The sequence below is a fragment of the Mesoplodon mirus genome (genome assembly GCF_964341445.2).
Source record: "Mesoplodon mirus genome assembly, chromosome: 3".
Taxonomy (NCBI): domain Eukaryota; kingdom Metazoa; phylum Chordata; class Mammalia; order Artiodactyla; family Ziphiidae; genus Mesoplodon; species Mesoplodon mirus.
The window spans coordinates 5,265,446-5,288,614 of NC_138978.1; the positions used below are offsets into that span (position 1 = coordinate 5,265,446).

At 43.2% G+C, this 23,169-nt stretch overlaps 1 protein-coding gene and 1 pseudogene across 2 annotated transcripts in view; one reads left to right on the forward strand and one right to left on the reverse strand.

The window, feature by feature from the left end:
• The window catches only part of CAMTA1 (calmodulin binding transcription activator 1), a 916,345-nt gene that overhangs the window by 489,287 nt on the left and 403,889 nt on the right, over positions 1-23,169 (forward strand).
• LOC309799567 (dnaJ homolog subfamily A member 1-like) lies at positions 15,326-16,712 on the reverse strand (annotated as a pseudogene). The gene has a single exon. The product of its transcript is annotated as a dnaJ homolog subfamily A member 1-like (transcript).

Genomic DNA, 23,169 nt, shown 5'->3' on the forward strand with positions numbered 1-23,169 from the left:
AGCCTGTGAAGACAGACACAGAAATGGGCCCTGCCAACACCTTGCTCTTGGACTTCTGGCCTCTAGAACGGTGCTAGGATAAAGTTCTGTTGCTTTAAGCCCCCCAGTTTGCAGTAATTTGTACAGCAGCCCCAGGGAGCTAATACAGTGGGGAACACATGAGATGCATTTGAAAGTAGCATGAAATGTATACTTGCTATCAAATGTGTGGCATTTTTCATCAAAGTCATCACAAAAGGGAAAGTCAGGGCTTCCCTGGTGGCGCAGTGGTTGAGAGTCCGCCTGCCGATGCAGGGGACACGGGTTCGTGCCCCGGTCCGGGAGGATCCCACATGCCGTGGAGCGGCTGGGCCCGTGAGCCATGGCCACTGAGCCTGCGCATCCGGAGCCTGTGCTCCGCAACGGGAGAGGCCACAGCAGTGAGAGGCCCACATACCGCAAAAAAAAAAAAAAAAAAAGGAAAGTCAGGCAGCGCTGCACGGACCTGGCCTAGCCGAGGTTTTCTCCTGTATTATGTGTAGACTCTGGATTTAGGTGATTAAAAAAACATTTTTTTTTAACCTTACTGGTTACCTGCAGCCTTGGTAGAAGCAGTTTGTCTGCTTCACCTTTAGATTTTTAAAGAGCCATGTGTGGGGCTCCGGTTCCTGCACTTTAACTGCCTTCCTTCAGGGAGGGTAACTGGGACATGTGGCATCTGTGAGAAATGCCCCTGGTCTCCGTCAGGCCGTTTTGCATTTCCAAATAGAAGTGTTGAAACTCCTACCACCAAAGCACTTGCTGCCATAATCTTCCAGCTTGTATTAAGATAAATTTAAAATACTTTCTCCACATTTAAACTGACTGCTATCTTCAGCTTTTCTTTACTTGAGTAAGTGCAAATCCTTTGCAACCATTTATTTTCATCATCGTCACCATCTTCCTCTTCAGTGTGACATCAGTACGGTGGGGACAGTGACTCTCACTTGTCCCCCCTGATGAAAGAGAGCAGTGGAGTCAAACTCCCAGTCACTGGAAAATCCCCAACATTTTCTCAGTTTGTGTATTTACCTGCATGTTTTCTGAGGCTCCTTTGGACTTTACTGTTCTGGAATTTCCCCTGATTTGGGAGGTGAGGCAATAGGGTCACAGGTGAAATGACTCAGCTCTCAAGGGCAGGGGAGGAAATGACCCCTGACTCTCGTGTGCTGGGTGCACGGTACGGGCTCCCATGTTCTTCTGAGTTTGCCAGAACCATGGCCCCATGCTGGTCCATGGAAGGTGCTGGAAGGTGCATGGAAGGCAGGGTCTGGTTTCTTCGTGGTGCACCCACTGAAAGCCCCAGGTGGGCCTTTGCTCCAGGTGCAGGAGCAGTGCCCCATGGCTGGGGGTCGTGGGGACCCGAACAGGTAGAGAGACGCAGGAGCAGCTGCCCTGTGGCAGGACCACCTCGTGCTGCACTGGGGAATCTCAGAAGACCTGTTCCTGACAGAATGCCACCCTGGTAGGGAGCACGTGGGCTGTGGAACCAGCCTGAGCCAGCTCTGCCGTGGAGTAGTTATGCAGCCACGGCGGGGCTCTCTGAACCTCAGTTTCCTCATCTGAAATAGGCTTCATCATGCATAACTCCTAGGCGTTGTTGGAAGAAGGTGTCTATTAGGTGCCTGCTCCCAGTAGGCTGATTGTTCCTCTAAGTGCACCCTCCCATCACCCCTAGCAAATGATCTACTTGACCTGTAGGCCCAAATTATTTCCTAGTGATGAATTAGCTGCTGTTGGAGGGATGCTTCCTGGGGTTACTTCAGCTGCCTGAACAGCTCCAGCCTGCCCTGGGCTTAATGCCTCACTCTTCTGTGCTGGCAGAAGTGGAAGAGCAGAGAATTTAGCCCAGGAACGGTGACCAGCGTGGACAGGGCAGCCAGCCTGCATCCATTCCATGGGCGTCATTAGCATGAGACGTTTTTGGTTGTCACCTAAATTCGGCTTCTTAGTTGGAACTCTAGAGGCACATTTCCAACAACTGTCTGGAAGCAGAAAGTGGTGCAGGGAAGAAAACCAGATGCCAGCTTCCCCCGCTGTTTGGATGGGGCTCTGTAAATGGAAACATCTGAGAACACCGTCCAAGGGCACACACGCCTATCTCAAAGCTGGCGCGTGCATCGCGGAGAGGGGGAATGGATGGCCCACACATGCTCTGACGTTTACATTGAATATTTTAGTTTGCAGAAATTTGAAATTAGGCACTTCCCTGGCGGTCCAGTGGTTAAGACTCCATGCCTCCTCTGCAGGGGGCACGGGTTTGATCCCTGGTCAGGGAGCTAAGATCCCACATGCCGCACGGTGCAGCCAAAGAAAAGAAATTTGAAATTAAATATATTTTCCACCAACAGTATGAAAAATCCATGTATAGAAACCAAATCAGATTGGAGACCTAAGGACTGGTGGCCAGAAATTAAATATTCTAAAAATAAAATATATGGAGACTGAATTGCTGAAGCGGTGGCTTGTTCTGAGGCTTCCTGGGATGTGAGCTAGAGGGAAGGTTTATTGGACAGAGCCTTCTCTGGGGATCAATTCTGAACGACTCTTACATACTGGCAGTTTGAAAAGGAGAGAAAAAAAGTTATTTGAAAGAACTTATTTAGCAGACAGAGCCGATATCCTGTGTTTTCTGGAAGCCACCTTGTGTTTCAGCTCCAGTGAATGTGGATCTCTTTCGGATCTTTATGGGAAGCTTGAATACACTGGAGAGGCTGAGGGTGCTGTTAAAACTGCTCAGCCTGGGGCTTCCCTGTGGTCCAGCGGTTAAGACGTCGCCTTCCAAGGCAGGGGGTGCCGGTTTGATCCCTGGTCGGGGAGCTAAGATCTCACATGCCTTGGGGCCAAAAAACCAACACATAAAACAAGCAACACTGTAACAAATTCAATGAAGACTTTAAAAATGGTCCACATCAAAAAAATCTTAAAAAAAAACAAACCCAAAACCAAAACCTCAACCTCTGCTACCCAAGCCTCGCCATCCATTCTGAGGACTTGGTTGTCTTCTGAAAGATGATACATCATGGTGCTGCTTCTTCCTTGGGACTGTCAGCCCAGATGCCAGGTCCCCCACTCTCTGTACTCAGGAGCGAGAAGCTCACACTCCCCGATCCACCCCAACTGATCCCTGATTGAATTCCTTCTGAAGAAACCCCTTCCCAACCCTTACAAATCACTGAGGGCTGCTGTTCCTTCCCTGTCCTGTTCGAGGCCCCTGCAGCCTGGGGTGCATTTGCCTACTCAGGAAACTCAGCCACTTTGCCCAAGCGAGTTGGCATTATTGCCGTCGCGCCCCCAGCTCCCTTCCAGAGGCCTCCCAGTTCAAAGCCGAGTGTTTTCTGCGCTTTGCTTCCCCTCTGGGAATTGCACAGGAGTTTCTGCAGAGCAGGGGCCCACCCCAGCCCATCCTCCACCATCAAATAGACAGACATCAGGAGTGATCTCTCGGAAAGCCAGTCCTCGCCCGTTCTCCTGGGAATCCTGGAGAATCACCTAAGAAGCAGCAAGCACTCGGCATGGGTCCAGCTCCCTGCTGGGTTGCTGGGAGTTCTAAAGCCCAGCTGATTTCCGTGGCAATTTTTCTGCTGTACCCCACCTATTGACTGCTTTCCAGTAGAAAGGGAGGGACCTGGGCTGGAGAAGCTGGGGGTAGGGGTGGAGGCTGGTAAAGGATGAAGAACACAGGCACAGCTTGTCCCAGCGACCAGAGGCCTCCCCAGCTTCAGAAGCTGCTGCCAGAGGCCCGCTGCGACCCGGATGACGTGTGCTGGAAGGCAGCCGGCCCGAGAGGATCATCCCTACCCGCACCTGGAGGCCATTCCCGGGCTGGCGTTTCTCTGGCACTCAGAGTGAGCAGAGCCCATTTGGTCGTTCGTCAGCCAAGACGGAAGAGTCACGACGAGCCGATTTATAGAGCATACAGAGTGTTATGGCACGAGGGCCCAGGTGGTTCTGTGATCCACGTGCACCTTCCTGTTTGGGTTTGTTTGTCATTTGTTTTCTCGCCATCCACCGGGAAATGTATTTATCACTACAGCTTTCATAATATGGTGGTCTGCTTTCATCTGTTACAACACAGTGCTCCTATTTCAATGCAATTGAAGCAGGGGGTGGAGGAGTTGGAAATGGACAGCATCCCACTTAGGACTCTGGATAGGGCACTTCAGACACGAATTAGCCCAGCTTAATGCCTCAAGGCATTGGGGTTTCCCCTGGGCATGAGGACAAGGAGTATCTTCACGACTTCTTGTAATATTGCTGGCCAGGGTCCCGAGCTATTTCGTGCCCACCTTTCTCCAAAAGCTCAGAAATACCTTTGGGGTCTCTTTGGAGCTGGTTGCAGGAGATTGTGGTAGTAATGAGTATTTGGCTTTTGTAATCCTTCTTCTGCTCCATGCCAGCAGCCTCATGCTTCCCACTGTTGAAGTGTGCAAGGGTACCACTGGCAGGCATTTCCCAGGGGAAACACAGTCGAGCCCCAAGCCCAGAGTAATCCAGGCTTCCCTCATTTCTGTGCAGAGGGCACCAGCTAATCCTGGGCGCCCGTCAGAGGAGGTGCCTGAGGAGATCACTGCTGAACAAGCTCTCCCTAGAAGTGCAAATGGCTGGGGTGCTCGGATGGGGGCAGGGGAGGCAGGTGGTGGGGGACTCCCTCGTGGGTTTGTGGGTGGGGCTGTGCTCTTCAGCCTGGTCTGACCCCCCTGGGGGTTTATACTCTTGCCCACTTGCTGAGCATAGGCGTTTGGGGCTACACTGCGTTTCTCCGGGGAGCAGGCAAAGAGGGAAACTCAACAGCTCTCATAAATCCTTGTGAAACTGCAGAGGTGGGCAGTCACCTTAAAGGACAGTGGACTCAGGCCCCCAGAACTGGACTGCACTTGATGGAAGCTGTCCATGGGACAAGAGACAGCGTCAGAGGGCCAGGCAGTCTTGGCCAGCAGCCAGCTCATACATGGTCCGTGGTGAGACCAGCCCTGTGGAGAAAGGGCTGCCTTGGCTTCCTCTGCCCAAAGGCTTAAACATAGAAACCACCGACCTGCTCTCCTTCAGTTTCCCAAAGAAAATGTTCTAAATCATACAACTTTCTGGTCCCTGGAGTAGTGATTTCTTGTCAGACGTTAATAAATTTTCATTTTATCCCTGTGCCTTATGAACTTGGTCAAGGGGAAGACAGCCACTCTCTGACTCTGCCATGACTCCTTGCAGGTGAGGAGCAGCCCTGCCTGGGTAGAGTCACGGGGCAGCGACTCTGGGGGTTCTTTCCCTAATGGCCTCTGAGGCCAAGGCCCTTCGTCACAGGTTTTCCCCACAGCTTCCCTCTGCACTTGACCTCGTCTCCAAGGTCATTTTGGTGTCGACTTTCCTCCCCCCATACCCCGCCTCCATCTGTCTGCCTGGCCAATCATCACATGCGGGCAGGGACACGGGCCAATCATCGCGTGTGAGCGGGGACACGGGCCAATCACCGCCTATGGGCTGGGGCACAGGCTGGGCTAGCAGTCGTCTTTCAGGTGTCAGACACTGGCTCTAGCATCTACCCATCATATGACCGAGAGCAGCTATTTAAGTCCTTTCTGCTTTGCTTTTCTATCAGTAAAACCAGGATCGTAGTGGCACCTACTTCTCTGGGGGTTGGAGATTTACACATGTGGGGCAGCACGTGTCCAACGCTTGGAGCGGCACGTGGCTCACACATGTGTTCAGTGTCATCAGGGGACCCACGGATCTCCACATAAGATCTTTCGGTCAGCGGCCCAGGACTGAGAACTAAACCCCTCTATGCGTTTTCACGAGCTGACTTCTTCTTTTCAACCAGATTGTAACTCCTTCAGGGGAGGGTTTGCTGTATGTTTCTTTCCAGTCTGCACCATGGAACCTGGCAGAGTCCTAGTCCACGCCGGCTGATTGAATGGCTGGTGGTACTGTGAATCGGGGGTGTAGATTAAGAAGTCTTTTCCAAATTACTTCCAGGTGTTCTTCATTTCAACATCACATAGCCACACAGGAAAAGGCCCACTGTGTGATATTTATTCATCTATGCAACAAATATTTATTGAGTGCTTGCCATGGCATGGTCCTAGTTCCTAGGGATTCAGAAGTGAACCAGACAGATAATATCCAGGGCCTCGTGTAGCTTACTAGCAGCAGGGGAGACTGACACAATGGACAGATATAATCCAGGAGGTGATCGGTGCCTCTAAGAAGGCAGGGTGTATTAGTTACCAATGTTTGGGTAACAAATTACTCCAAAACTCAGTAGCTTACAACAGCCACATTTATTCCTAACCGTTTGTGTGGGCTGCGGATCCAGGCATGGTTTAGCTGGGTCTTCCAGCTTGGGGTCTCTCCCAAGGCTGCAGGCCGGGTGACAGCCAGGGCTGCGGTCATCTCCAGGGCCAAAGGGGCCCAGATCTTCCAAGCTCACTCACATGGTTGTTGGGAGGATTCAGCTTCTCATGAGCTGTTGGACTGAGGGCTTCAGTTCATCACTAGCTATTTGCTGGATGCCACCTCAGTTCCCTGCCATGTGGACCTCTGCAGATCACACTCACAACACATCAGAGCAAGTGAGAAGAGCCAAAGGGAGTGAGCCTTCTAGGACCCTTGACTCAAAGTCTTTTGTACCAGTCTTCTGAGGGAGGAAGGTGCTGTTAGGAACTCCACCTTACAGATGGAAAATGAGCCACAGAGAGATTAAGTACTTTGCCCAAGCTTATGCAACTAGTAAGTGGCAGGGCCAGGGTTTGGCCTCATGCTTTTTGGCCCCAGCATCCGTGCTCCTACCTATCTCATTGTACCATTGCTCCACTTTCAGTCTTCCAGACAAGAAAAGATGGTTGTCCAGTTACTTTAACAGCAGTGGAGGTGGTGAGAAATGAGCTGACAGGGGGTGCATTTTGAAGATATTGTTGGTAGAACTTGTTGATAACTTGGATGTGGGATAAGGGGAAAGAAAAATATGAAGATGATTCCCAAATTGCAGCCTGAGCAACTGGATGAAGGATGGTGCCATTAACGGACATAGAGAATCATAGGAGAGGAGAGGGCTTGGGGGGAAAATCAAGAGGTATGTTTCAGCCACATTAAATGCAACATCCAAGTGTGGATGTTGAGTAAGCTATTGGATATATAATCTGGAGTTCAGGGGAGCCGTCAGACCAGAGATGCAGACTTTTGTAGGCATCAGCCATGGGTGACCACCCAGGGAAAGTGTACAGAGGAGAGAAAATGACCAAAGACTGAGGCCCTATGACACCTAAAACATTTAGCAGTCTGGGAGAAATAGGGAGAGCCAGCAGAGGAAAAGGAGACAAAGGGAATCATGAGGCAGAGGAGAACCAGGAAAGCGTGATGACCTGAACACCAAGTGAAGAGGAACTCTGAAGAGGAAGTGGTTAACTGTGCCAAATGCCTGAAGAGGGTATGATTGGGACGGGGATGGAGGATCAATGGGAAAAGAAACTGTAAAACTGTATGTTCAGAAAGATCCTAATTTTGCAAAAACAATTTCTCCCCCCTAAAAAAAGCTCTTTTTGATTTTGATTATTAAATCTGTAGACCAGTTTCAATCCATGAACATGGTATACTCTAGATATTATGGAACTTATGTTGTAGGGAGTCTGGATTGTGTTGTTTTCTGTAAAGCATGTTGATTTTTGTTCTGACAAATGACTTGGTTCTACTCTTTTGATATGGTTGGTCTATTTTGGTTTTGCCCTTAGTTGAAGGCTCTGCTGCTTATGCAAGGATGTGGTTCTTCCTTTTAAGCCTGGGCTTTCTGGAGTCTTAAGTGAATGCTGCAGGTACCCAGTGAGGGTTCTCACATCTGGCTGGACCATAATTCAAGGTCCCTCAACCCTGCGTGACCTCCAGTATCGCTGTTTAGCCTTCAGTGCTATAGTATCTAGAGTCTTGCCCTGCATATGGGCAGCTCTGCCCTCAACCGGGTACTCCCCAGGAACCTCCAAGCAGACTTCTGCAGACTTCCTTCTACACAGCTCCCTTCTCTCCAGGGCTCAGACCTGCAAATTCTAGCTGCTTCAGCAGCCCCAAATTCTGATTTTTGCCTTCTCTGATCAGGGAGGCTGCTGTGCCCAGCTTGGACCCCACCTCCCTGCGTAATGGTCCAGAAATTCGGCAGATGTAGGGCTCACCTTGTGTGTTTTCTTTCTTATGGGGTCACAGTCCTGAACTGCCTGTCATCCAGTGCCTGCAAAGAGTAGCCTCAGATATTTTCATCGAGTTTTATGGCTGTTTCCAGCCGGAGGGCAGGTCCAGCTTCAGTCCCTTCATTGTGGCTGGAAGCTGAGTCACTTTGATTTAATGTTTACTGTTTCCTCCCATCCCCTGCACCAGATCATCACCCTTATGGGCAACAGTTCTGTATGTGTTTGCAGTGTGATACAGAGCAGTCCCTTTCATTGAAATAAAATCATCAAACAATTTGCAATCTGAAATAAACAAAGACCATTGTAAAGATGTTGTGGTTGCACTTTTAGGCTGGCCTGTGTAGGGAACTTGCAGGGGCGGGTTCTCAAGGAGGACACTATGGAATGTGGTTGGACAGAGAGCTCCAGGGCTGAGGACTGGGTGGACTTCCCGAGGGGGAGGTGCAGGGCAAGAGCCAAGGAAACATGGCAGGGGTCCTGGGTGCAGCTATGAGGGCTGAATTCCTCCTCAGCATCCCCCAGAGATGCATGGTCCCCCTGCCCCAACCCAGGATGCCCCCGTGCAACAGAGCTCCCCTCTTCCTTACATCAAAGCTACTTTCTTCTCTAGAAAGGCCACTGACAAGTTCCGCCCAGGGTCCCTGGGGTGGTCAGGAATGGATTTTCAGCTTGGAGGGACAATGATTGTCTTTTCTCTGACTGTGAATTGAAACAGGACCGGTAGCTCTCTCTGACCTGGCGCATGTCACCCTCTCTCCTGGGGCTCTGTTCACACAGGTACCTCCCTCCATCTACAGGCTTGCGATTCCTGTGACTTGCTACAGGGGAAATTCTAGAGCTTTGTGCCCAAATGGCCCTGGAGTACCAGAAGTCTGTTGCATATTTCATCACTTCTATCTGAAGGATGTTTTATAGATGTCTCAATGCATTCTACAATAGATACGTACTAAATTGTTTATCCAGCCAACTTTTATTAAGCACCTTAGATGTGCCAGGCATTGTGCTAGGTTCTAGAACCCCCAAATCCCTGACCTAAGGCCTCAGAAATGCACTCAGGGACCGTCTTGGAGAGAAGGGTGAGTCTGGACTCATGCACTGAGTTGGGGAACACCAAAACATTCAAGATGGGCACTCCTGAGTGGTTAGCATTTGGGCCTCCCTTCCCCCCTGCTCCATTGCCAACCAGGCTCAGGGTTTCTGGATGCACAGCTGGCTTCTTCCTTCTCCTGCAGTGACCTAAGGAGGTGACTTGCTTTAACGAAGGGGCTACCGTAATAGAGTCAGATGTCTTGAGTTTGCATCTTGCCTCACTCCACTGACTTGCTGTGTGACCTTAAGCGAGTACCTTGCCCTCTCTGGGACTGGCTCCTCATCTTCAAAATATATGAAAATTCTGTTTCAAAATATGAGCTGGAGGTATAGAGACTCGGGGTCCTTACCCAGGTCATTCTATGTGTTTATGGATTGGTCATTAAGAAGACCAATAGTAAAACTATTCTTCGTAGCAAAACAGTATATGAAACGACTTGGTTTCTTTTTATTAATGGCACTCTTTACCACTAGGAAGATTATTAAAACCATCGTAGCCTCTGAGCAAGCGCTTCACATTTGGCCCTATGACAGCATCTTCGGCTGTCTTCCCCCCTTATGACAACCCTGCCTGTGACCCCTAAGGACTAAGGCAGGCGGAGAAGGTGGGTGGTCTGGCCGCCCCACTAATCCCTGCTTTCTCTGGAATTCTCCACTTGTTTATAGTCTGGGCAACTTGCCTCCTGCTCCTGCATGACTCAGACTCGGAGAGCATCCAGCCTCACCGGCAGCCAGCGGCTCCCCCGAGTCAGAAGCTGGCCATTGTGTCTTAGTCTCCTGGACCCTTCAGATAAAGCCCTACGTCTCCATCCCCTCCCCGGCGGCACCACCACCGCAACCCCACGTGCGCCATCGAGAACACTCGTGCCAAGGACCTCGAAAGGTCCCAACCCCACCCTGGGACAGGATTTCCCACTCCTCTTAGGAATTTGTTTTGTTTTGCTTTGAAATGTAAGTTTATTTCTGATCGGGGGCAGGTGCCAATTTCATGGGGTCTGAAGCCAATACAGTTGGGATCTTGTATAAATACAAAATAATGAACACAAAATTAGGCCTAGCATCTTGGAAGGGGTCTGTCCATGCAACACACCGGTGGTGAGGCGGGGGGCAGTCCTGAAGCTTCAGTGCTGGTAGCTTCACGGTAAACCTGACTGCGGTTCTGACTCACTTAAGATCTGGAATAACTGCTCCCCGCACCTTCAGTAAATTATAATTTAGGATAAAGTAAGAGAATTGCTTGCTGTATAGTTATGTTAGAATCAAGCAGCCACTGCGTAGTTTAGATGTGAGCTAGTATTCTCTGTAAAAATTTTCCTTCACATAAAAGCAACAGATTGAATGTCCGATGAGTCACAAATGCCCTTCTGAAAACAACAGCATTAGAGGGGCTTACTCAGAACACGTCTTTTTCCTTCTTCCAAAGCTGCTCCTTCAGATGCTGGCACGGAATCACGCCCCCCCCCACTTCTTTCTCCCCTTCTCCTCCTGCCCCACCCCTGCACGGGCTGCCAGCTCAAGAGACATTTAACACATCACGTCCAACACCAATGTTTTTAACTACAGCAATTGTTTAAAAAGTTGTCCAGACACAGATTGAACCAGAAAACGGAAAGATTGTCAGTCATCGGCGGGTGATAAGGGGAAGCGAATTCAAGTCCTGCTGTCGGTTGGCAACATTTCCCAACTGTCCTGGTGTAAAGTGATTCCAGAACAACTTTATTTGAATAGTCTGTGTTGCACTCAAAGTAAATATTAATTCCATTATGCCATAAACTTTTATTTATCATGACAGCAAGTCATAAAATTCTCTTACTAGAATATAGCTTCTAAATTGCATATCATAGATGAGATACAGCACTCATATTGGATGCTAGCAGCAATTACCCACCATCCCTTATGCAAGTTGGTATTAAATGTGCTTTCTAAGTAAGAGGCACAGTCTGAGCTTGTGAAGAAAATCTTCTGTGGCTATTTTCCAGGTACCCAGAACTACAAGGAGATGGTGACTGAGGAGTCACAGCAGAAGGGGCCAGGCACAGGGACCAAAGGGCACAGAGTCCCTGGCAGTAATTCACTGAAGTGTTCTTTGCATATTATGGGTCTGACTTTTTAAATTACATAAATTGCTCATTAGAAGTGCCTTGTAATTGCCTTACTCTGTGGTATTGTGAGAACTGTAGGTTTTAATTATTCTTTTTTGATTTATAGTGTGGTTTGACTTGTTTAGGGTGATGGTTTGAAAATAAGGATCTGCTTTAATTGTTGTACTAAGTGAAAATAGATGACTCCGTTTATCAAATCCCTTGACTTTGTGTTTGGGGAGTATAAGGGGTCTTATGGTTTCTCAGCCCTTGTTGGTAACCGTAGGGGGTTTGCCAGGTGGGGCCTGGGGAGAATCCCTCTCAGCCTGGACAGACAGCATTATGGGCTCTGCCTGACCCTGGGGTGGCCTGAGCAGAGCTTGGCAGTGCTTAACCTATGGATAGATTTAATGACACCTGCGCGGATGTCCCCTCACCTCTTCCTCACAGTATGGATAGGACAGGAAAAGCCAAAGCTCTTTAGTATCTTTGGAGGGCAGGGCAGGGACGATGGGTACTGGGGGGCAGGAGGGATGCTCCTGGGATATCTGCTGCAAAGCCGTCATTCCCCTTGGCCCCCGCCCAGCCAGCTCTCACCTCCTGCAGCATCAGGCCTCCGTCTTCCCAGCCCTACCCAGAGCTGAGCTGTTCTGAGCTGTGTAATGGGGCTGGGCTGCAGGCTTTCCCGGCCCCTGGGCCCGGCGCCATGTCATCCAATGCCTAGAATTGATGAGTTGTGAGACCAGACCATGGCTTCGGGGATAAACTTCCAGGACCTGCTCTGGCTCATCTGTAGCCACTGATGAATAAAAACTCAATTAGGACGCTGGTCCTTGAAAGGCAGCTATTTTAGGACTCACTTTTGGAAAGGCAGAGGATTTCTTTTTCCAAGATAAAATTATACATTTGTCAATACAGCAGTAGCATCGACCGCTTTCTCTTGGGGGTCTCTCGTCTTAACTATTCTCCATCAGAAAGCTTTGCTCTTTGAAGCTGGGCTGGCAGCGGGCTCCCATGCATCTGGCTCATCGAGAGATGCCTCTGACCCCTCTGCATCTGCTTCCACGTGTCCTTTTTGGAGCAGCTCGCCTCTCACTGACAGTAGAGGGACAGCCTTTGTGAGTCTAGGAGCATTTTGTCACAAAGCCCCTGGCCCATGTCTCCCCCTTTTCATCACCTGTTTTATGAATGTGGCATTCTGTTCCAGGCCAGATTTCATGACCTGAAAAATACACTAAATATGGGCTGCCACAGTAACCGTCATTAACCAGCCACTAGGTGTGCCTTTATAAATTTTTACACGCTGCTAAATTATAAATACGCAGTGCTGAAAGTAATGAAATGTGCACCTCTAATATCTGCAGTTATAAGATGTGCAAGCACATGCTATAAATTGGGAGGAGGAATTGGGGTACTTCATCTGTTTCCTAGTTAGAGCCCAGGTTGCGCTTCTCCCCTGGGAGTCCCTCATGAGGGCCTTTCCTCTCAACAGGAGCCCTGCAGGTAGCACCTCTCCGGTGCTGGGCTGCCCTGGTTGGAACCTTTTTCTTTGTTTGTCGTTCACATGGATTCAATAAACAAAGGTTCAATAGCGTATGCCGTGTTTCTGAACTGTGCTAGGCTGGAAATCCACAGTTGAATGAGTCTGAAAATTTGCATCGTCTGTTTGAGGAGATGGACAAATTAACAAGGAACAGCAGTGCAGGGGGTGAGGCCCAGGGAGAAGGGCCCCCAGGTGCTGGACGTGACCAGGATGACTTTGAACAAACTCTGCCTCGTTTTCCTCATCTGTGAGTGGGGTGTATCCTTGTCTCCTCCCTCTTGGTGCTCTTGGGGGTATTCTATGAGTTCCTGCACATAAAAGCATTTATTTAGAGCAGTTCCTGGCACAAACTAAACAAGAGGTAAATGTTAACTATTATAACCACACTCATTATTACTTGATTTCTTGCTGTCTTATGCCCCAAATTAACAGCTGAGATCGTGGCAAGAGCACTTTCTTTCTTGGTTAAAGAGCATGGCCTTCATTACTGCCAGGGGTGAGTGAAAGAGACATTGTATTTTCTCCGACATGAAAATATTTTCATTGCTATTGTTTTTTATTTTATTTTTTTAATGCAGCTTGGAAATTTAAAGAAACATTTAAAAGAATTATAAAGAGAAACAACTTATTTTGTATGTTTCATCTTATAAAATTTTCTGTTGAAGAAGTGACCTTATTTTTTTCATTGTCTTTGTTTCGATCTCAAAAGTAATTTATTATAAAAAGGCAACCAGCATAAAAATGTATAGATAGTAAAAGTCCCCCCTAAATCCAGTGAACACACACACATTTTCACACACACTCTAAAAAAGTATCATTTTTAACCAGCAATATACTGTGAACTTTAAATCAACACAGATAAATATATTTTAACAGCTGTACAGTAGTTCCTTGCAGGGACTTAACCTACAACATAACCTAGTTATGTTGTTTCCAGATTTTTTTCTATCCATACTTCAGTGATTATCCTTGAACAGTTTTTATGTACTTAGGATAAATTTCTAGAAGTGGTATTATAGGTTAGAGGACTTTCATATTTTTAAGATTGTTATGTATTTTTTCATTAAATATTTTTTTTTTTGGATGTGGACCATTTTTTAAGTCTTTATTGAATTTGTTACAACATTGCTTCTGTTTTATGTCTTGGCTTCTTGGCCACGAGGCATGTGGGAATCTCAGCTCCCCGACTAGGGATCAAACACGCACCGCCCCCGCCCCCCGCCCCGCCCGGCATTGGAAGGCAAAGTCTCAACCACTGGACCACCAGGGAGGTCCCATATTGTTATATATTTTTAAACTATAAATTATGCAAACTTTGAAGGAATAATACAGGATAAAGAATTGAAAAGGTAGAAAAGCTATACAGTAAAAAGTAAGTCTCCCTTCCCCACTTCCCACCCTGCCTCACCCAATCAGCTCCCCAGAGGCCAACATGTTACAATTTCTCATCAATCCTTCCAGTGATGGACACTTTTTCCTTTCTTTTCTCTTGTGCAAATGTAGCATACTTCATACACATATTGCATCTTGCTTTTTCAGTGTAACACTATAACTTGTATTAGATTGGTTTCCATTAGTACGTAAAGAGCTGCCTCATTCTTAGTAAGTAGTATTATTGAGCAGCTACTGTGTGCCTAGCATCGTTCTAGGTGCCAAAGACAAAGTAGCCCTTTCTGATACACATTCTGGAGAGAAGAGACGGACAGTAAATTATGAAAAAATGTATATAGTATGTCAGATGGTGGTGTGCATCATTAAGAAAAATAAAGCAGAAAAAAAAGGCATAGGAAGTGGGTGCAATTTTAAATTGGGAGATTAGGAAAGACCCACTGAGAGGGTGATCCACGAGCAAAGAGCTGATGGAGCAAGGGTCCCTGTGGAACTCCAGGGGAGAAGCTTTCCTTTATGACAGCAAGGAAAAGACTTGAGTTGGGAGCTGGTAGTCAACAGAATGAACGTACCACACTTGATTTAATCAACACTCTGCCGATAGATAAATGATGAATTAAGTTACATTCCAAGCAACATCATATGAAGGTGTCTGTTTCCTCACATTCTTACCTAAACATTATACTATCGTACTGTTTTATTCATGTGGTTCTGGCGTATACAAGGAGTTATCCTATAGTTTTACTTTGCATTTATCTTATTAAGAAAGTTGAATGTATTTTCTTTTTCTATGAACTGTGTATTCACGTATTTATAAAATTTTGTATTAGATTGTTGGTCTTTTTCTTATTGGTTAGGAGAAGCTCTTTATATATTACAGAAATTAGCCCTTTTTTCTGTAATATGTATCTTAAATAATTTCTAAGTTTTTATTTGATTAAAAAACTTTTTATTCTACCTGTTCAAAAAACATTTTTTGAGCTTTTATATTTGAGTTTATTCTTCATTTAACTTTAAAACACTACTATAGTTGAATATTAAAACAAACAGTAGCAAGTAGTGAGCATATTATGATTATAGTCCTTCACTCAATCACTACTGCAAATAAAATGCCAGCAGTGAGTGTTATTCACTGGCCCCATTAGGAGGTCTGACACTGAACACCACCCCGAGATGATGTTCATCGTCCTCATATGCTTCTCCATTGTAATGGCGCCGTCTTTCCTGATTTGGATTAAAGTCCACTAGTTCTACCTGGTCCATTTCATCAGTCTCTTCTACTTCCTTCCTCTCAGGTAGGAGTTTTTCCAGCAAAGAGAGTTTATCAGGGGAGAGAAATCCATTCTCAGGAAAGTTTACCTTAAATTCAATGATTAGGCGATGCTTTTCATATGGTCTACGATAAATTGGCATGCCTTAATTTAGCACACACTCGATACCTCCATGCTTGACAATCTGACCTGGATGAGAAGTGATGACTATGGTTTGGTTGTCAAGAGTAGATATTGGCTTTTGGAAGGCACACAATGCCTCAACCAGCTGTATGTCCATACACATGAAAAGGTCTTCTCCTTGTCGAGTGAAAACAGCATGGTCCTTCTGATTTAAAACGATGATAATATCTCCTGGCTCCAGTCCTGGTTCTTGGTCTCCTTCACCACGGAATGTTATCTTCTGGCCATCTTTCATGCCTATGTCAATATGAACTTCTAGAGTTTTCTTCTCTTGAACTATCTTCCTTCAATTGCAGATTTTACATCTATCTTTAGGACTGATCTGCTCTCCATGGCCCTGGCACTCCATGCAGACAGACTGAATCTGCTGAACCATTTCAGGTCCTATTTGATGAATTATTATTTGCATTCCAGTACCTCGGCAATTGGTACAGCACTCTACTGCTCCTTTCTTACCACCTCAGCCTTCACATTTGTCACAAATCACATTCTTTTGCAGAGCTAGTTTTCTTGTTGCACCATTATATAAATCTTCTAAGGTTACTGTGAGTTGATGCACAACATTTTTACCTCTCCTTTCTCTCTGTATCCTGCCTCCTCCTCCAAAAAACATATCAAAGATGTCCATGGGGGAGCCAAAACTGCCACCTGCTCCACCTTCTTTAATTGCCTGCTCTCCTCCTTTGTCATATAATTCCCTTTTCTTTGCATCAGAGAGCACTTCATAAGCTTGAGAAGTCTGTTTAAACTTCTTTCCTTCATTTGGATTCTTATCAGGGTGGTACTTCAAGGCCAGTTTCCTGTAAGCCTTTTTCAGTTCTTCTTGGGTGGCATTGGGTTTGACTCCCAAAACATCATAATAAATGGTTTCTTTCACCATTTCCTACAGCTGGTGAGCAGGCCGATGCTGGTGTGGGGGAGTGGGAAGGAGCAGGTTGCTGTGTGCAGCTCGGGCAGCCGCTGCTTCTCCACCTTTTCACCGAGCGTTCTGGAAAGATTCCCCCCCCAAACATTTAAATAGTCCAATTTATTAGTCTTTTCTTTTATGGCTTCCAAAGTGTGTGACATAGTGAAAAAAGCTTTTTTTTCTTTTACTCTAAAATTACAAAAAACTTATTCTAGTACTTTAATTGTTTCATTTTGTTCTTACTTTAAGTCTTTCATTGATTTGGAATTTATTAAGGTAGAAGGAATAGAGTCAGTATTCAGTTTTTTCTTCCCCACAGAGATACTCAAGTGTCCCCAAACTATTTATTGAATTAATCCACTTTTTAACCTGTTGATGGGCACGTCCCCTCTGCCATATACTAAATTCCCAGTTGTATTTGGATTATTTTGGGATGGTCTATACTTTTTCAGGGATTTGTCTGTTTACTCATACTCCACTCCATACACTCCAAATTATGATACATTTTCATTTTCATAGAGCAAATCCACCTTTATTACTTATCTTTTTCAGAATGTTCTTGGCAGCTCTTACTTGTTTATTTTTCTAATGAACTTTAGAATGATTGTCCAGACCTAAAAGCAAGCCCTGGTTGGTATTTTTATTGTGGTTACACCTTTACCCCACCCTGAAACCCTGGCAACCACTGATCTGTGCTCTGTTGCCATAGTTTTGTCTTTTTCACAATGTCTTACAAATGGAATCATACAGTATGGAACCTTTGAGACTGGCTTCTTTCCTTCTGTGTAATGTCTTATGATTCATCCAAGTTGTTATGCTCAGTAGAATTCCACTGTGTGGATGAATCACTGTTGTTTACCCATTCACTGAATAAACTCATGTTTGTTGATTATGAACAGAACTGCTACAAACTTTTGTGCATAGGTATTTGTGTGAACATAAGTTCTTATTTCTCTAGGGTAAATACCCAGGAGTGAGATTGTTGTGTCATATGGTAAATGTTTGATTAACCTTATAAGAAACAGATAAACCATTCTTATTGTTTGGGGTTTTATTTTTAAATTTTTATTTATTTTTTAGTTATTCTACTAGATGTGTGTTGGTACTTCATTGTAGTTTTAATTTGTGTTTCTCTACTGGCTAATGATGTTAACAGCTTTTCATGTGCTTATTTGTCATTTCTATATCCTCTTTAGCAATGCTTCAGTTCAAATTTTTTGCCCATTTTTAATTGCATTTTTTGAGTCATAAATGTGATTTGACAATTTTTGTTTTACCAGTTTGTACCTTGACTTTTCATTATCCTAAGAGTGCCTTTCACAGAACAAAAGTTTTGAAATTTCAGTGAAGTCCAATTTATCATTTTTAAAGTGCATCTTACTTTTGGTGTTTTGTCTAGGAACTCTTTGCCTAGCTCCAGGTCACAATTATTATATGTTCCTTTCTAAAAATTGTATGATTTTATGTATTTAACTTAGATTATGATCCATTTTGAGTTAATTTTCATATAAAGGTTTAGGTCAAATGTCCTATTTTTTTTTTTTTTTTTTTTTTGCATATGGATAACCAATCGTTACAACACCACTTGTTGAAAAACTGTCCCTTCTCCATTGAAGTGCCTTTGCACCTTTATCAAAATCAATGAGGGTTTCTTTCTGGACTTTATATTCTGTCCATTGATCCATATGTCTATTGTTTCACCAATACCACACTGTCTTGATTACTGTAGGTTTATAATGTCTTTAAAGCATGTAGTTTAATTTCTCTAATGTGATTTTTCTTTTTCCATATTGTTTTGGCTATTCTAGTTCTTTGCTTTTGATATAAATTTATGAATCAGCTTGTCTAGAGCTACAAAAATTCCTGCTGGATTTTGATTGATACTGCATTAAATTTATACATCCCTTTGCAGAGAATTTAAATCTTTCCTATGTTGAGTCTTCTCATCCATGACTGTGATGTGTATCTCCATTTATTTAGGTCTGCTTTGATTTCTTTCACCAGTATTTTGTAGTTTTCAGCATACAGATCCTGCAAAAATTGTTAGATTTTTACCTAAGTATTGAGTTGGCCAAAAAGTTCATTTGGGTTTTTCCTTAACATCTTAAGGAAAAACCAGAATAAACTTTTTGGCTAATGCAATATTTCAAATTTTTGGAACTATTGTAAATTGTATTCAAAAATGTTTTTGGTTTCCAGTTGTTCATTGCTAGTGTATAGGACTACAATTGATTTTTACGTGTTGACCTTGTACCTGTGACCATGCTAAGCTCATGTGAGGTTTAAGAGTGTTAATTTTGGGGATGTACTTTTTGGGATTTTTTATGTAGACAATCATGTTGTGTGAAAATAGTGACAGTTTTACTCCTTTCTTTCCAATTTATATGACTTTTATTTCTTTTTCTTGCTTTATTGCAATGGCTAAAGCTTCCATATAATGCTATAGGTGTGAGAGTCCTTGTGTAGTTCCCAGTCTTAGAGGGAAAGCTTTCAGGTTTTCACCATTAAGTATGATGTTAATTGTAGGTTTTTATAAATGTCCTTCATCAGGAAGAGGAAGTTCCCTTCTATTCCTATTTTGCTGAGACTTTTTTCATGAATGAATGTTGAATTTTTTCAAATGCTATTTCTGCATCAATTGATATTATCATATGGTTTTTCTTTTTTAAACTGTTAATATGGTGGATTACATTGATTTATGGATATTGAACCAGCTTTACATTCCAAGGATAAAATTCATTTGTTTATGGTATATTATCCATTTTATATGTCGCTGAATTTGACTTGCTAATATTCTACTGAGGATTTTTGCATCTATGTCCCTGAGGGATATTGATTTGTAGTTTTCTTTGTGGTACTATCTCTGCCTGGTTTCGGTATCAAGGTGATGCTAGTCTCATAAAATAAGTTGAAGAGTGGTATCTCCTCTTCTCTTTTCAGGAAGAGATCGTGTAGAATCAATATAATTTCATCTTTAAATGTTTGGTAGAATTTGCCAGAAAAACCATCTAGGTCTAGAGAATTCTTTTTCAGAAGGTTTTAAACTACCAATTCAATTTATTTAGTAGTTAGAGAACAATTCAGGTTATCTATTTCTTCTTTTATTCCTGATATAGGTAATTTTTGTCTTCTTTGTCAAGTTTGAAAGAGGTTTATTATTTTTATTTATCTTTAAAAAAACCAGCTTTTGGTTTCATTGATTCTCTCTGTTGTTTTTCTGTTTTCAGTTTCATTTGCAAGTCATGTTTACATTTATTATCTCCCTCGTTTGGCCTACTTTGGTTTAATTTGCTCTGACTTCTCTAGTTTCTTAAGATAGAGGCTTGTATTATTGATTTGAGAACTTTTTTCTACTCTAAGCATTTATTTAATACTATGAATTTCTCTTTAAGTATTGCTTTAGCTTCGTCCTACAGATTTTGATATGCTGTATTTTAACCATTTATTTAATTGAAAATATTTTCTGATTCCTATTGAGACTTTCTCTGGATTCACCTATGGATCTACCTGTGGATTATTTAGAACAGTTTTCTTTTTAACTTCCAAGTATTGCAGATGTTTCTGTTATGGTCCTGTTATTGATTTCTGGTTTAAATCCATTACCATCAGGGAACACGCTTTGTTTTATTTCAATTCTTTTACATTTTAAGGTTTTTTTTATGACCCAACATATGGTCTTTTTTGGTGAATATTCCATGTACATTTTAAAAGAATGTATATTCTGTTGTTGTTGGGTGGAATGCTCTCTAAATATCAATTAGATTCTGTTGGTTGATATGTTATTCAGGTTTTATTAGTGTCCTTGTTGATTTTCTGTCTACTCATTCTATTTATTAGTTAGAGAATAGTATTGAAGTCTCCATTTGCAGTTGTCGATTGGTCTATTTTCCCCTTCAGTTCTTTCGGGTTTTGCTTCATATATTTTGAAGCTCTCTTGTTAGGTGCATACACATTTGGGGTTATGTCTTCTTGGTGAATTGATCTTTTATCATTATGTAATGTTTCTCTTTATCCCTGATAATTTTCTTTGCTCTGAATCTACTTTTTCTGATAGTAATATAGTCACTGAAACTTTATTTTGCCTAGTGTTTACATAGTATATCTTCTTCCATCCTTTAAATTTTAATCTGCTCATACTGTTATAACTGAGGTGAGTTTTTGTAAACAGTATATAGGTGGGTCATATTTTTTATTATCTGTTCTGAAAATCTCTTGTCTTTTAATTTGTGCATTTAAGCAATTTATATTTAATATACTTATTGGTGTGCTTTATTATTTGTTTTTTGTTTATTTCTTATGTTTTTGTCCTTTTGTTTTCCCTTTCCTGCCTTCTTTTGTGTTATTTGAAATTTTTTCGTGTTCTATTTTATCTATTGTGTTTTTTGACTATACTCTTTGTACAGTTTTTTTAGTGGCTGCTCTATGGATTACAGTATAATTCTTAGAATCAATCTACTTATAATCAATTTCAGGTAGACTATAGAAGTCCTGCCACCATATAGGTCCTTTTTCTCCTCGATTTATATTTTGTTTTATGTTAAATATATTACAACTATATACGTTGAAAACTCCCCTAGAGAGTGTTACGATTTTTGCTTTCAACCATCAAAAGATTTTTAAAGAACTCAAGAGGAAAATAGTCTTTTATATTTACCCAGATGTTTACCATTTCTGTTGCTCTTCCTTCAATACTGTTGTTCCAATTTTCCTTCTGTTATGTAATTTCCCTTCTATCTGAAGAACTTCTTTTAGCAGTTTTTTAAAGCAGGTCTGCTGGCAACTAATTGTCTTAGTTTTTCTTCATCCGATATTGGATTTATTTCTCCTTCATTCCTGAAGGGTATTTTTTTGCTATATATAGAATCTTGGGTTGATAGTTTTTTCTTTCACTCCCTAAAAAATGTTAGTTCACTTCTTTTTGGCCTCCATGATTGCTGATGAGAAATCTGGAGTCATTCAAATTTCTGATTCCCATAACAGGGGTCAGCAACATTTTTCTGCATAGGGCCAGATATTAAATATTTTTCGCTTTGTAGGCCATATGGCTTTGTCACAGCTTTTAACTCTGCCATTGTGACACTAAAGCAGTTATACACAATACATAAAGGGATAGTTATAGTTATGTTTCAATAAAACTTTATTTACCAAAACAGACAGTGAGATTTGGTGCATGGACCATAGTTTGCTGACCCCTGCCTATAAGTAATGTGTCACTTTTTCTTTGATCACTTTCAAGATATTTTTTCTCTGTCTTTAGTTTTCAGCAGTTTGATTATGATGTGTCTTATTATAGGTATCTTGGATTTATCCTGTTTGTAGTTCATTCAACTTCTCAAATCTGTAAGTTTATATCTTTTGCCAAATCTGGGAAGTTTTCAACCATTATTTACTAATACACACACACACACACACACACACACACACAGAGAGAGAGAGAGAGAGAGAGAGACACCACAGTCTTTCTCATCTCCTTCTAAAACTCTAATGACACAAAAGGTAAACCACTAGTCCTACAGTTCCCTGAGGTTCTGGGTTTTTTTTTTCAATCTTTTTCCTCTCTGTCATTCAGATGAGATAATTCCAATTGTTCTATCTTTAAGGTCACTTAACTCTTTTGTTTCTGAGATGTCCATTTTGCTATTTAACTACCCAGTGAGTTTTCTATTTGGGTTTATGTTACTTTTCAGTTCTGAGATTCCCATTTATTTTTTCTTCATATTCTCTACTTATTTTCTGGTACTTTCTGTGCTTCTGTTTATTTTAAGAGTGTTTACTCTTACTTCTTGGAATAACTTTATAATAATTGTCTTTGTCAGGTAACTTCATCATCTACATATCTTTTCCCATGAAAGTTGAGATTTTTCTAGTTCTTATTATACCAGTCAATTTTGGGTTATATTCTGTACATTTCAACTCTTATGGTATGAGTCTCTGGGTCTTGTTTAAATCCCAAGGGAAATGTTGGATATTTTTGCTTTAGTAGACAATCAACATAGTTGGGTTCAAGCTATAAGTTCCAACCACATTTTGTGAGTTGTAATTTCAACATTAGTTGCTTCAAAGACTTTGTTTCCTACCAGGAGCTGTCCTTTGTGTGGACTGCCTAGTGGCCAGTCTGGGACAGTCTACCTCAAAGTCTTTGGCATGCTATTTAGGATCAGATCCATGTGTACACAGCTTGAGGGTGAGTCTAGGAATTCATGAACAACCTAATGGGATTCTCCCTCTCCACCATCTCCCTGGGCTTCACCTTTTCAGTCCTCTGGCCAGAAATCTAGGGCTTTACTAACCTTGCTCTGTTGGGCAGATCCGATGACTGTCTACCTCAAAGGCTACAGCCATAGGTCAGAGAGACACAGAGAGAGAGAGAGAGGGAGAGAGAAAAGCACCAGGGGTTTACCACACCCTCTTGGGCCCACAGATATTCCTAGTGGTGATGAAGTTTCCCTTCCCTCATGGTTTTAGACACCTGTGGGCCCTGCTGTTTCTACCATCACCACCACAGGATTGCCAGGGGCCT